The sequence below is a fragment of the Trachurus trachurus genome (genome assembly GCF_905171665.1).
Source record: "Trachurus trachurus genome assembly, chromosome: 12".
Taxonomy (NCBI): domain Eukaryota; kingdom Metazoa; phylum Chordata; class Actinopteri; order Carangiformes; family Carangidae; genus Trachurus; species Trachurus trachurus.
Window position 1 is genome coordinate 12,599,278 of NC_139908.1, and position 12,056 is coordinate 12,611,333.

Consider the following 12,056-nt stretch of genomic DNA (forward strand, 5'->3'; position numbering starts at 1 on the left):
ATGAATACAGTTGAGGAAGAAGTGAGAGGTGTGTGAAAAAGAGATGGATATGCAGAGATGGTGGGTGAGAGAGTCGAGGCAGGAGAGAGAAAGGAGGAGTCAAGTCAGTCCACGAGAAGAAGAAGAAGAAGAAGAGGGGAAAAAAAGAAAAAGAAAAGACAAAGTGAATACAATGGTGTGCCTACTGTACATGAGAACATTGTGAAATACCTTAAGGCTATGTTGTTTTTAAATTCCAGGAACCTGTCCAGCACTCATTCCACTTATTGTATTAAGTGCATCAACAACACTATTCTCCTCCAGACCTTGATGACCTGTAAGTCGGCCATGACGGCAACTTTTTCCTCAGCTGGAGGGAGGGAACGCGATCCATACAATCCCTTTTGTCATGTCACAGATTTAAGAGTTTACGCTCGATCTTTCCGACTCCACACCTCCGTCAGTGTGCGTCCCCTCCTTCCAAACTCACTCGCACACGATTTGATATCAACTTTCCTTTCTTTCTTTCTTTCTTTTTTAACTCCTGCTCAGTAACATTCTCCAGCCATATTTACACCTTCTTTTCTTCCCTGAACCTTGTGTCATTGTTTTTTTTCTTCTCTCCCCCACTGAATCCCCCCCCACCTCCTCCCCCCTCACACTCACACACACACACGCATACATATACGCACTAGTTTCATTATTGAGCAATGCTGCAGAACAGTTTCCAGGAATACAAACTGAAAAAAAATGTCACCGCCTCTCTCTCTCTCTTACACACAGTCTCTCTCTCTCTCTCACTCCCACTTCAAGCACTCCATACAGACAAGACATGCACTCTGGCTTACTTACATAAAAAAAAAATAAAAAAAAGTGTGCATGCATAAACAACACAACACAGCGCCGGCTGCATTGGGGAAATTACTGTGTGTACTCTGGCATGCAAACACTCACCTGGAGGAACCAGCGCACGACTTTCCCCCCTGCTAACAGTCTCTGGCACATGCACGAATGCACGAGAGGGGAAAAAGCGCTCACTGTGATCCCAGACAGTTCTGACCTGTGTGAGCTAGTCTTCTGGTTGAGACACACCATGGAGCCTTGACACACACTCACACACACACACACACACACAGCATACACAACCACCAGCAGCAGCAGCAGCAGCAGCAGCAGGAGGAGCAGGAGCAGCTTGGACCAGGCCAGACGAGGAGAAGTCAGAGATGGAAGGAGAGCACTCTGATGTTACTCCGTCTGGCTGACTCTCTCTTTCACTTAAAGTGTCATTCCCACTGTTTTCAAAGATGATTCTCTGTGCTGTCTGACTGACTTTTCTCCTGTCTGTCTTCACCAGCCTATCTTATATCTCTATATCCTCCAAAGCCCCATTCTCTCTGCTCACTGTCTGTTCCAGCAGTGTCTCAAAGCCTCCCTCTGCCTCCCTGTCATTATCTCTCTCTGTTTCTCTCCCCTCTCTCTATTCTCCAAGGGTTGAATTCAACAAGTGCCGCTGTAGAGAGAGAGAGAGAGAGAGAGAGAGAGAGAGCGAGCGTGTGTATGTATGTGAGAGAAAGAGAAGGAGAGAGAGAATGGGGAGAGAGAGAGAGAGAGCAGAGCAGAGCAGAGCGAATCAATGATGAAAGGAGTGGGAGGCTCAGTGTGTGCGAGTGTGTGTGTGTGCATGTGTCTGCGCGCGTGTGTCTGATCAATGCAGTATCTATACGTTGCAGGGAGTGGGAGGGAGAGAAAAACACAGGCTACAGTTACAGACGGAGACAGAGACTGGGCAGAGCTAGAGAGAGGCAAAGGAGGGAGGGAGGGAGGGAGAGAGAGAGAGAGAGAGGGAGGGAGGAGAGAGTTGAGACAGAGAGAAAGTCATTTGAGGACAGTACGAGAAGAGAAAGACAATTAGGTTGAAGCAACTTCTGCCACTTGCCCCTGGACACAGATGCCTATATGGTCTAACAGAAAGCCCAGAGTGACTAAGACAAAAGAGAAATGAAAGAAAGAGCCCACAGAGGTCAGAGCTACCGTTAATTAATTAGACATCCAATAGTGAAACTTCTGAAATTCCACTTTGACGCAAGTCTGGAGAGCATGCGTCACTGGTCATCGCGGTAAAAGCATAGCCTCAGTGACTGGGAAGCTTTAAAAATATCACAACACAGTCGCCCACTTACACCCTTCCAATTTTAAATATTAAAAAGGTTAATCAATCAAAAAAACAAACACAACATCTGCCATTTCAAGGTATTTCCTTAATCTTACAGTACAGACAATCATTTTTTTTTTTGGTTTGTTTGTTTTTTATACTTTTGGTTTTATACTTTGGAGCAAGTGTTGTGTGTTTTCTGTGAATCATGCAAGGACCTCTCTGCCAAACACCTACACAAAAGTAGAGAGAAGTACTGTCTTCACCCAAAGGCTATTTTGTAGTTCGACATGAATTGATGAATTGAGTGATTAATTTACACCTCCGCTTTGGTGGCTCAGCTTTACTCAGGTGACATTTCTGTGTTTTTTTGATGCCATTTACGTTTTTTTTTTTTTTTTTCAACTGGCCACCCCTACACATTGCTTGATGTGGACAAGGGAGGACAGGAGCCAGATGTCGCAGCCTGTGACAGGGAAGGAAAAAAGACAAAAGACAAACAGCGGAGCGGAGAAGATAATTTCCAGAAAGATGTGTGTGGGAGGGTAAGAATACAAAACTGCTGTGACGGATGAGTAAGTGCATTTTTTACAGTATGTGTATATGCATATATACCCACACGAACGCGCACACACATGCACACACATGTAAATGTTGTGTAATCCATGCGTGTCGGAATAAAAGCCTGAAAAACACAATGTGGGAAGCTTCCCTGACCTCAACACACTGCGTTTTGGGTGATGACACATGAAGACAGTAAACACTTTAGTGAATGCTTTCCAAATCTCATTCCATCCTTGCACCTCAGAATACCCAATCTGTTAAAAAAAAAAAGAAACAGAAAAGCTGATCCAGAGCATTATTCTATCTGAGCATGTCCTCAGAAAACATCCAGACACATTGCACTATTTTTTTTTTGTGCCAGAGAAACCTCAAGTAGAGAAAGTTGTGCTAAACTGAGCAAACTTTTACTCTTCAGTCAGAGCGGAAATATGAAAGGGAGGATATCACAAAGCGTTGAATACAGTGAGTCAGACTTTTGGTTTAGAGAGCTTTGCCCCAACAGTTGTGATATCTGCACGGCACATATAGGTACACATGAGTGAGCACCCACATAAAGAAAAAAAAAAAAAAAGAGCACAGTCAAAAACGACGGAGACACAAATCTGCAAACACATGAATGCAAACAGACACATACACATCCCCCCCCCCCCCCCCCCCACTCCTGCTCTTTTCCACTAACAGGTAATCTCCCTGTGCACACTCAGCAACACACTGTCTGTCTGTCTGTCTGTTACTCTCATGATCCTGCTGCCACACTGCCTGTCCGTCAGTCCGTCCAACTCTTATTGTCACTATTGTGTCCTTACATCGCCTCTTGCCTCTCCTCTCTCTGCCTGTTCTCTATCCTTCCCGCCCTGCATACCACGTACCCACTGTCTCTCTGCCAATTAATGCACACAGGGCTGCATTGCAGTGAGGCTGGCGCGTGCCACGGCAGCAAAAGCACAGTACAGAGTCTACAGACATGCATGTACGTGCCAGCCGGGCAGAGCGAGAGGGAGGGCTGGGGGTGGGTGGTGGTGGTGGTGGAGGAGGAGGAGGAGGAGGAGGAGAGGGGGTGAGTGCGGAGGGGGGTTGAAAAGAGGAAAAAGGGAGGGAGGGTGGGGGGAGAGAGAAAGAGCAAAGGAGAGTGAACGAGCGAGCGGAGAATATGTTGAGTCAGGCAGACAGGACGGCAGTGTGGCAAGCTGCACATGTACATGTACACAGACACAGACACACACACGGCGCATGTAAATATATGCATGGGTGAAGATGAAACGAAGACGTGCGTACATGAACATTATGAGGATACGTGCAAAGGCACACATTCGCACACACACACACGTCCCGCGGCACATGCATGCACAATCACGCACACGCAAATTGCATTCTCTTCCTGCCCTGCATTAAATATAGACTTTGCACATCCCTGATAAAAAAATATAAGGCATGAACTCCCTCAACTTGTTTGCCTAACGAGTGATTATATGAGCCTATGTGCGTGCCTCTCTGTTGCCTGTGTCCTCATTTCCTTCTCTGTGTGTGCGACTGTGTGTGTGTGTGTGTGTGTGTTTGCATTTCCATGTCAAAGTTTCTCGCATACCAAGGCGTGTTTTTATAATCATCGTTATATACTGGGCTGTGTGACTCTTGGCACTGCATGTCAGGTGTGTGTATGAGTGTGCATGAGTGCAAGAGTGTATGTGTGTGTGTGTATGAGTTTGAGAGTTGAGATATGAGTTTTGAATGCAGCTCTGATTGCTGTTGTCTGCTTTGTTGGAATGTGTTACATCCATTTTAATCAAGGATTCATACCTACGCACAGTGTTATTAACTGTAGCAGCAGGTCCAGGCATATTTGAATAATATGAAGAAATGAGACGATTCGCCAGATGGCACACATACACACACACACGCGCGCACACAGTTATGCACACACACACGCACATACAGAGATTTTAATTACTAGTTATACTGTAGCTACCTGCCGAATGACAACGGGGTAACATTCAAACATAAAAGCATAAAAGTCATAAGGATTCATGTATCCGTCACTTAGCACTTTGTGCAATAGTTCAAGTAAGTTCAATCTCAAAGTTAAGTTGGTGCCAGACAATGCAGGTAAGAAAAACTTCACCACAATGAAGTCACCACAGTAAATATATAGTATATATATATATTAAGAAAAAAGAAAAGTAATATCACTAATTCATATTTCATTTAAAGTGCAGCAATCCACGGAAAAAAGCAAACTGAGAGAATTTTTTTGAAGTGAGTGGAACAGAAGCAGATCCTTCCCCTCCAGCTTATGTTGCCTCTATACAATCACAATATGAACAGTCCCCTCGTTATAAATATTCAGATCCTGCAGTTGTTCTCATGTCTAAAGTGTACCAGACAACAGATTCTATCCACGTTGAGACGGCAACGCTCCCTGGCAACAGTTCTACCAATCGGGACAGAGCGGGTGTCTGCCTGAGTCTGTCTGAGTATCATTATGGGATGTCGAGAGAGAGAGAGAGAGAGAAAGAGTGAGAGAGGCTGCTTATCACTGCTTATAATGCAACATCATTCTCTGTGTATAGACCCCGCTGGGTGAAGTTGTCTGCACATAGTCAGGATCAAAATCTTCTTTTTCTATGGAAAAAAAAATGAAAAAAAAAATGAAAAAAAAGAAACTCGTCCAATGATTCACAGTTATGTAACAAACAGACAACTATGAAATGATTTGTTGTGGGCTGAATATTGTCTGGTATCTTTCTGCTTGTATTCACTCAATATGCACCAATAATGCAAGTCTGTGACCAGAGGAAAAAAAGAAAGAGAGGCTGAATTACAGGTTTAACTAACGGTACACTGCCATCTGCAAAACAATAATGTGGATATACAGACAACTCATGAGGAGACTCACATACAAGCGCTGAAAGACGTGACCTAAAGCCTGGATCTTCATAAAGTGGCATATTCATATTGAGTATATTAAACATTATAAAAAGTATTACTTTATGCATCGGTGCCTGGTGTCGGCTCACTTTTTATTTGTAGTACTTTGACCACTTATAGATTCTGGACCTTTGAAAGTTGAAATGTTTAACCTGATATCTAACAAGGCCCCTGTCTCATTTCTCATTTATACCCTCTTGCTAAAGAACGATAAGGGGTAGGGGTACAATTATCCCTCTATGAAATGAGACACCACTACCATAGTATGTCACCATATGCATCATAATGTACTGATGTCATATCAATCAAAACTTCAACTATATAGATTGAATGTAACATAAAATGGTTGTCAAAATTTTAATTTGTTTCATTAATGGTGAAGGTATTTACACTTCTCTTTGGTTGCCTGTGCAGCTATCTTGCTGGTGTACCAGGTGTATTCTGGGAAATGAAGGGGCTACATTACCCTACCCCTTAGCTCTGCCCCTTCAGCCAAAAGAGAATCGGGCTACTGCTGCTAACCCTTATTTGATGGTGGGGTAGGGGTAACTGAGTGGCCTAAGGGCTTGGGAAATGGGACAGTCATCTATTCACTCATCACTTAAAGCAGCTTTGATCAATATTTTATATCAACAATGGATTAAATGTATGTAATATGCAAGAGGTCAGTCAAAGTGGCAAGCCAACAGGGAGTTGTCATCTATCTCCTTCTAAAACCAGTGGGACCAAGCAGGTGGCTGTTTTCAGCAAATACTATCTGGTGAACCAGTTGTAACCTGGCTGCCCAGCATCAAATAGTAGACTGACTAAATTAGCATGTGGTGAACACAATGCTAAAGCAGTCAGATATAGTCATCTGGAGGTGGTGGAGAACAAAACCAGAGCTAAAAGGGGAGTCCACTTTGGTCAGGTGGCCAAAAACAAGACCCCAAATCAATTCTAATATTGGTACAAATCTACTTGATTTGTAAATAAGCAGATACACGTTAATAAGTTTGCCAACTTGTGTCAGTGTTGTGTTAACAGTCTGTATCAACTGCTCCAAATGGCCACAAAAATCTGTTCAGGCCGATTCAACTGTGCTGTGTGACGCGCGATGAATGGACTGAACAACATCAATTTTACAAGGTAGTTTAGAATAGGCCATGTGGTTTGTGTGCAAAATTATTTGGAAAAATATCACGCTAATTCCTTATTGTTCACACTAAAAAAAGTGGCATTCCTATCAGCAGTTCTAGCTATTGTTAATTTAATACTATGACATTCAAGCAATTATGTTTTTTGAAAATGTTAGTTTAGATTTATAATTTTGGTAATTTGATCAATTTGGTTTATCATCCTGGTACAATGCTTGCTGCTGCTGTAATGATTGGTCATTGTTTATTTCACCCAAAAAAAGCAAACAGTCAAAGGGCTCAATTTTCATTTGTGTAAAAATAAACAATGGTATTAATTTGTCCTTTCTAAATACCTGCTCATTCTGCTCCTAGTCAAGGGAGCAAACGGTGACATGCACACACTGTATACGCAAACGTGCACGTCACATTGATCTGCAGCAGCCGAACTGATGAAGACAGCACTGGAGCCATTTAACGAACACCACCTCTTATTGCAGCAGAAACTCTGACATTTCACAGTGGGTGGGGACTTTATCAAACACAGTAAAACTCCCGTAGCAGTGGGCTAGCAGTCAGTTTAGCTTGCAGTCATAGTGATGTGCGTGAGAGAGAACCAGACAGAGGGAAAGACAGAGGAAGAGCAGTGTGTGCGCAAGCGCGTGTGCGTTTGTGTGACTATGTGTGTGTGTGTGTGTGCAAGTGATCCTCCTGAGGCAAAGGCATTGCTAATGGACTCCAAGTGGCTGTGGGAGGTAAACAAACAAACAGTAGCAGCGGCTACTACATCACACCAAACTACAGCGACTAGGACATCGGCTTCACACACCCCTACGCACACACACACACACACACATATATATATATATATATATATATATATATATATATATATATATATATATATATATATATATATATATATATATATATATATATATATATATATATATATATATATATATATATACTGTATATATATATATATATATATATATATATATATAAACCCACATACACAATGAATTTCAAGCCTATAGGTGAGAGTTAAAGAGATACAGGCAGAAGAGGAAGGAAGATCGAAAGATACAAATTGAGAGAAGTCAAAGAGGATGAGTGGAAGAGAGAGGGAGGATGAAAGAAGGAGAGAGGAAAGAGAGAGTGTGTGAAAGATGCAAATAGAAAAGAACAAGAGAGAACTTGACAAAGTGCAGTCACAGGGAGAACAGAGTTAGAGATGAATAGGGAAATGAGGCAGAGAGACAGAGAAAGGTAAAGCTCAAAAGGAGTTTGAGATGAGGAGAGAAAAACTGCAGCGCATCGTAACGACAGAAGCTAAATAAACTAGATTGGTTGAATTTATATCATTCACATTAAAGATTTAACCAAATATGTTGTTTATAGCTCAGTTTATGGTGTGATTTTGTTTCAAACTCCTGCTTTTTTCAGAGCAGGGCAACAGACGACGCCAAGTGATATCAACAAACTGACACTTTGTTCTAATCAAAACAGATTCCACCTCCACATTACTGACTCCAAAATGTCAGCATCACCAAACAGGCCTTGGAGGCTGCCATTTCTGGGAAGAGAAAATCCCACTATGTGACAGGGGAAAAGGGAAGAGAATATAGTGTGACACAAGAACATCAGGGAAAGTGCTAAAGGACAAAGACAGTCAGATTTTTTTTCTTTTTTTTTTAGTAATACTGAGCTCATATTGCAGAACCACGGGAGCCTGCAGGTCGTTCCAGTTTATAGCAACACATAAGTGTGACGTTAGAGTGGCAAGGAAGCTCAGAGCCCAGCACTCACGCAAGACTGAGATATTTTGAACAAACACTGACACAAGACCAAAAAGTCCCCCAGATTTCCAGCTTATAAGGAAGCGACGTAAGCGGCACAGGAAGAAAAGGAGGGAAGAGAGAAACCATAAAACACACAAAATGATTCAGGAGGCATTAGTGGAACTAATGTGGCTAAAAATGCATTTGACAGCAACAACACTTGTGTGTGTGTGTACAGAAGGATACGATATACCGCACCATGACTGCCATGTGATATTTCTTTCTTTTGGGACAGTTGTGAACCAATAAATCCTCAACACAGCTGCCATGTGACTGGTGTCTGTGTCTCAAAAATATAACACATAGCTGTACATTTTTCCATTAAGCCTAAGGGGCCTAATTTCATGCCGACGTGCACTGATCTGCCAGCAAAGGATCAGTTTTGATGGGCTCAAGCAGATCTTTTGCCTTTTTGGTCTTTTCAAAGCCCACCATGACATTACTGGAGAAGAAATGCTCAATAGAGAGCAAACCAGTGTCAATAATGCTACGCATAGCACCTTTAATTGGTTTAATTGCACCATTCGGGAGCGTATGAATGTTATTGTCTCGGAAAAAGCGGGGAAGGTTTGTGCTTTTTTTTCTTAGTGCAAGGCTGAAACTGGCAACTTCTTTATCAAATCGTTAGACTTCATAGCGAACGTATAACTGTCTATATCAAACAAAGTGAAACTCGGATAAAAGAAAAAACATTATCTGCCCTTGGCATCACAGTAGGGGTGTTGTTCTCCTGTCTTGTGACTCTGCTTTGACAAGGACACCGGTTTATTCTCGAGAGAAGCTTCTGTGGCGTCTTGAACTAAACCCTCCCCTCATTCCCAAAACTGTGATTGTGCATTGGCAGTGTGCACGTACCGGTTTAAGAAGGAGCTAATTGGCTGTAGGTGAAGCCTGCCTTAAAAGCAGCCTGATAATTTATTCTTGCAAGTACAATTACAAAGCAGGTGTCCCACTGCTGAGCTAGCACTCCTGGCCGCAAGACACCTGACACTCAGGTATGCTAAAAAAAAAAGAAAAAGAAAACACACACACGGGCAGATTTGTACAAGTTGCTCGCAACTTTGATACACGAGAGCCTGGACCGAAAAAAAAACTTCATCGATGTCCTGTTTAAACGTGACCTTGTTCTGGGGACAAGAGGGGCCATGAGATGGTCTGCTGAGTGTCACTGTCTGTCACACGAGGACGACAATTAGGTTAGATTTCACAGGAGGTCTGTATGTTTGCGAGTGTTTCAGCGCGGATCAGTGGTGACGTCCGTTTTTTTGTGCATTTGTTCCAAACGTGATTTGATTTTCACAGTGCATGACACAGTGGAAGATGGAAGGAATAGGATGAAACGGCATGAAATGAGAGCTTATCAGTGGTGATCCTGCACACACACACACACACACACACTAACACATGCATACACACTTCTACTACTACCAGCATAGACATATCAAGCTGTTTGAGTGTTCAGTTAGAGATGCAGGTCTTTATTAGTTGGCTTTATCATCTACATAGACTTCATGATGATCTGCTGAATGGACCGTCTCCTTATGTAAACAATAATCATAAATGTTTGATGACTTTGTCCCGATCTATCACTAACTCAAAAAGTCCTATTGTCCCTGACCTACTTACAGTAAAGGTGCCCTGTGGAACTTTTCTCGTGAAGAAACAGAAAGCTTATGTTTTCGTTCAGTGTTACCTCAACCACAACCACTCACCACAACACTGTGTGTGTATACTTGAGGACTAATAAACCCACTGAGTGCATTCCCTCGAAGCAACTCTGAAAGTATTTCAAATTGTTAACATCCACGTTTGCTAACTTCTTCTGCACGTCCTTTGTTTGCATGAAACACTGTGGAGTTTGAGGTAAAAAAAAAATTTAGAAGGCAAACTCCACATTGTTTAACTTCGGAAAGGAGCTAACTTAGAAACTGTTCACCACACCTAAGACTCGTCTTCAACTCAGCTCTCTCGCCTCTACCTGTTCCTGCCTTTTCTCTCGCCATGTGGTCGGCGTAGTATATGATTGGTCTTTGTATCAACACTGTGATCTCTGTGTATTAAGATTCTTAGTCAGCTGGGTAAAAACAATAAACGCTATCTACTAGTCAAAGCCAGCTGGATTTGCCATTTTAGACTCATCCATGGAGCTTATATCAGTTCTGAGTGGTGGGGAGTTCCCGGACATTTAAACCTCAAACAGCTTGATTTCTTTTTTTTGCTGGAGGGAGTTTTAAGCCGTTAACAGAAGAAAATGTGTTTGTTTGAAATGTGGTTTTAGTCACTGTCTGTTAAAGCTACTCAAAGTTATATATATATATATATATATCTAAAAACAGCAAAAAATAATGTTGTTAAACTTATTAATTTCACAGCCTCATCCATGCAAGGCCTCTTAACTAACAAGACTTAGCCTAGGTTATCTGAAAATAAATTAACTGTAACATGGAGATGTTCCTTTGAAAGAATAGCTAGTAAAATGGTGGAGAATTATAGCCAACACTGTTATAAGGTGCTTAAATTTTTATCGCTGTAGCTGCTGGGGCTTAGCTCCATCCGACAGACAAAAGGGTTTTGCAAGTACAAGCCTTTCCTGATATATGCTTCAAAACCCTCCATGGAGAAACAACAAGTGCGGGGTCATTTACCTTCTCTCATTGCCCTTATTTAACTTTATGGACCATTCCAGGACTTCAAATATGAAATAATCTAAATGGGTCAAACATATTTTTCCTTTTGCTGTGTTATAACAGGTCTATAGGTTGTTGTCTTTTTTTACTCCTGCTGGAAAGACATGATGCAATAAAGCAATTACACTGAGAAGGTACGGGACTGTAGGTAGGCTATTCACGTTTAGGAAGCATGTGACTTGTTGTGACAGTGGATTTACAAGCCAGGAACAATTAAAAAATTGTGATTAACAGCTGCAGTAACTGTGTCAATCAAACAGGAGCATGCAAAGTGAGAGGAATATAAAAAAAAACACATAAAATGAGGTTGTGCTCTGATAGCATTGTCACACCTTTAAGTGTGAAAGCAGCTTTCAATGCCTCCACAGTAACGAAAAAAAAGTTGTTTTTCCTTTATGAGGCATTTCTCTGCATAATTTTTTGGATTTTAACAGGAGTAGCATAATGACAGGAGAGGAAAAAAACAGCAACGTGAATATGTATGCTAAAGTTTCCAGTGCATCTAACCCTAACGCCAGCAGTGGGTGAAAGGGTGAGTGGCAGGAAGAGAGTGACAAAGAAGTAAAGAGAGAGACAGAGAGAGAGAGAAAGAGAGAGGGGTGGGGGGGTTATGGAGAGAATAAACATGCCATTTTGATCACCCCGCACTGTCGTTTCTGAGCTGAATGTTCTACAGTGACACACGCGTGACATCAGAGCAGCCCAACATGGCTGCCAGAGGAGCCCAGTGCAATGCAAAAATGAGGACACATCTTTCAGCATCAGTGCCCCACTGTCTACAGACAGGCAT

The 12,056-nt window shown here is 42.2% G+C and overlaps 1 protein-coding gene across 1 annotated transcript in view; it reads right to left on the bottom strand.

Moving 5' to 3' along the window:
• nacc2 (NACC family member 2) overlaps window positions 1–12,056 on the bottom strand; it is a 30,531-nt gene that overhangs the window by 9,909 nt on the left and 8,566 nt on the right. The gene's annotated exons all lie outside the window — the stretch shown is intronic.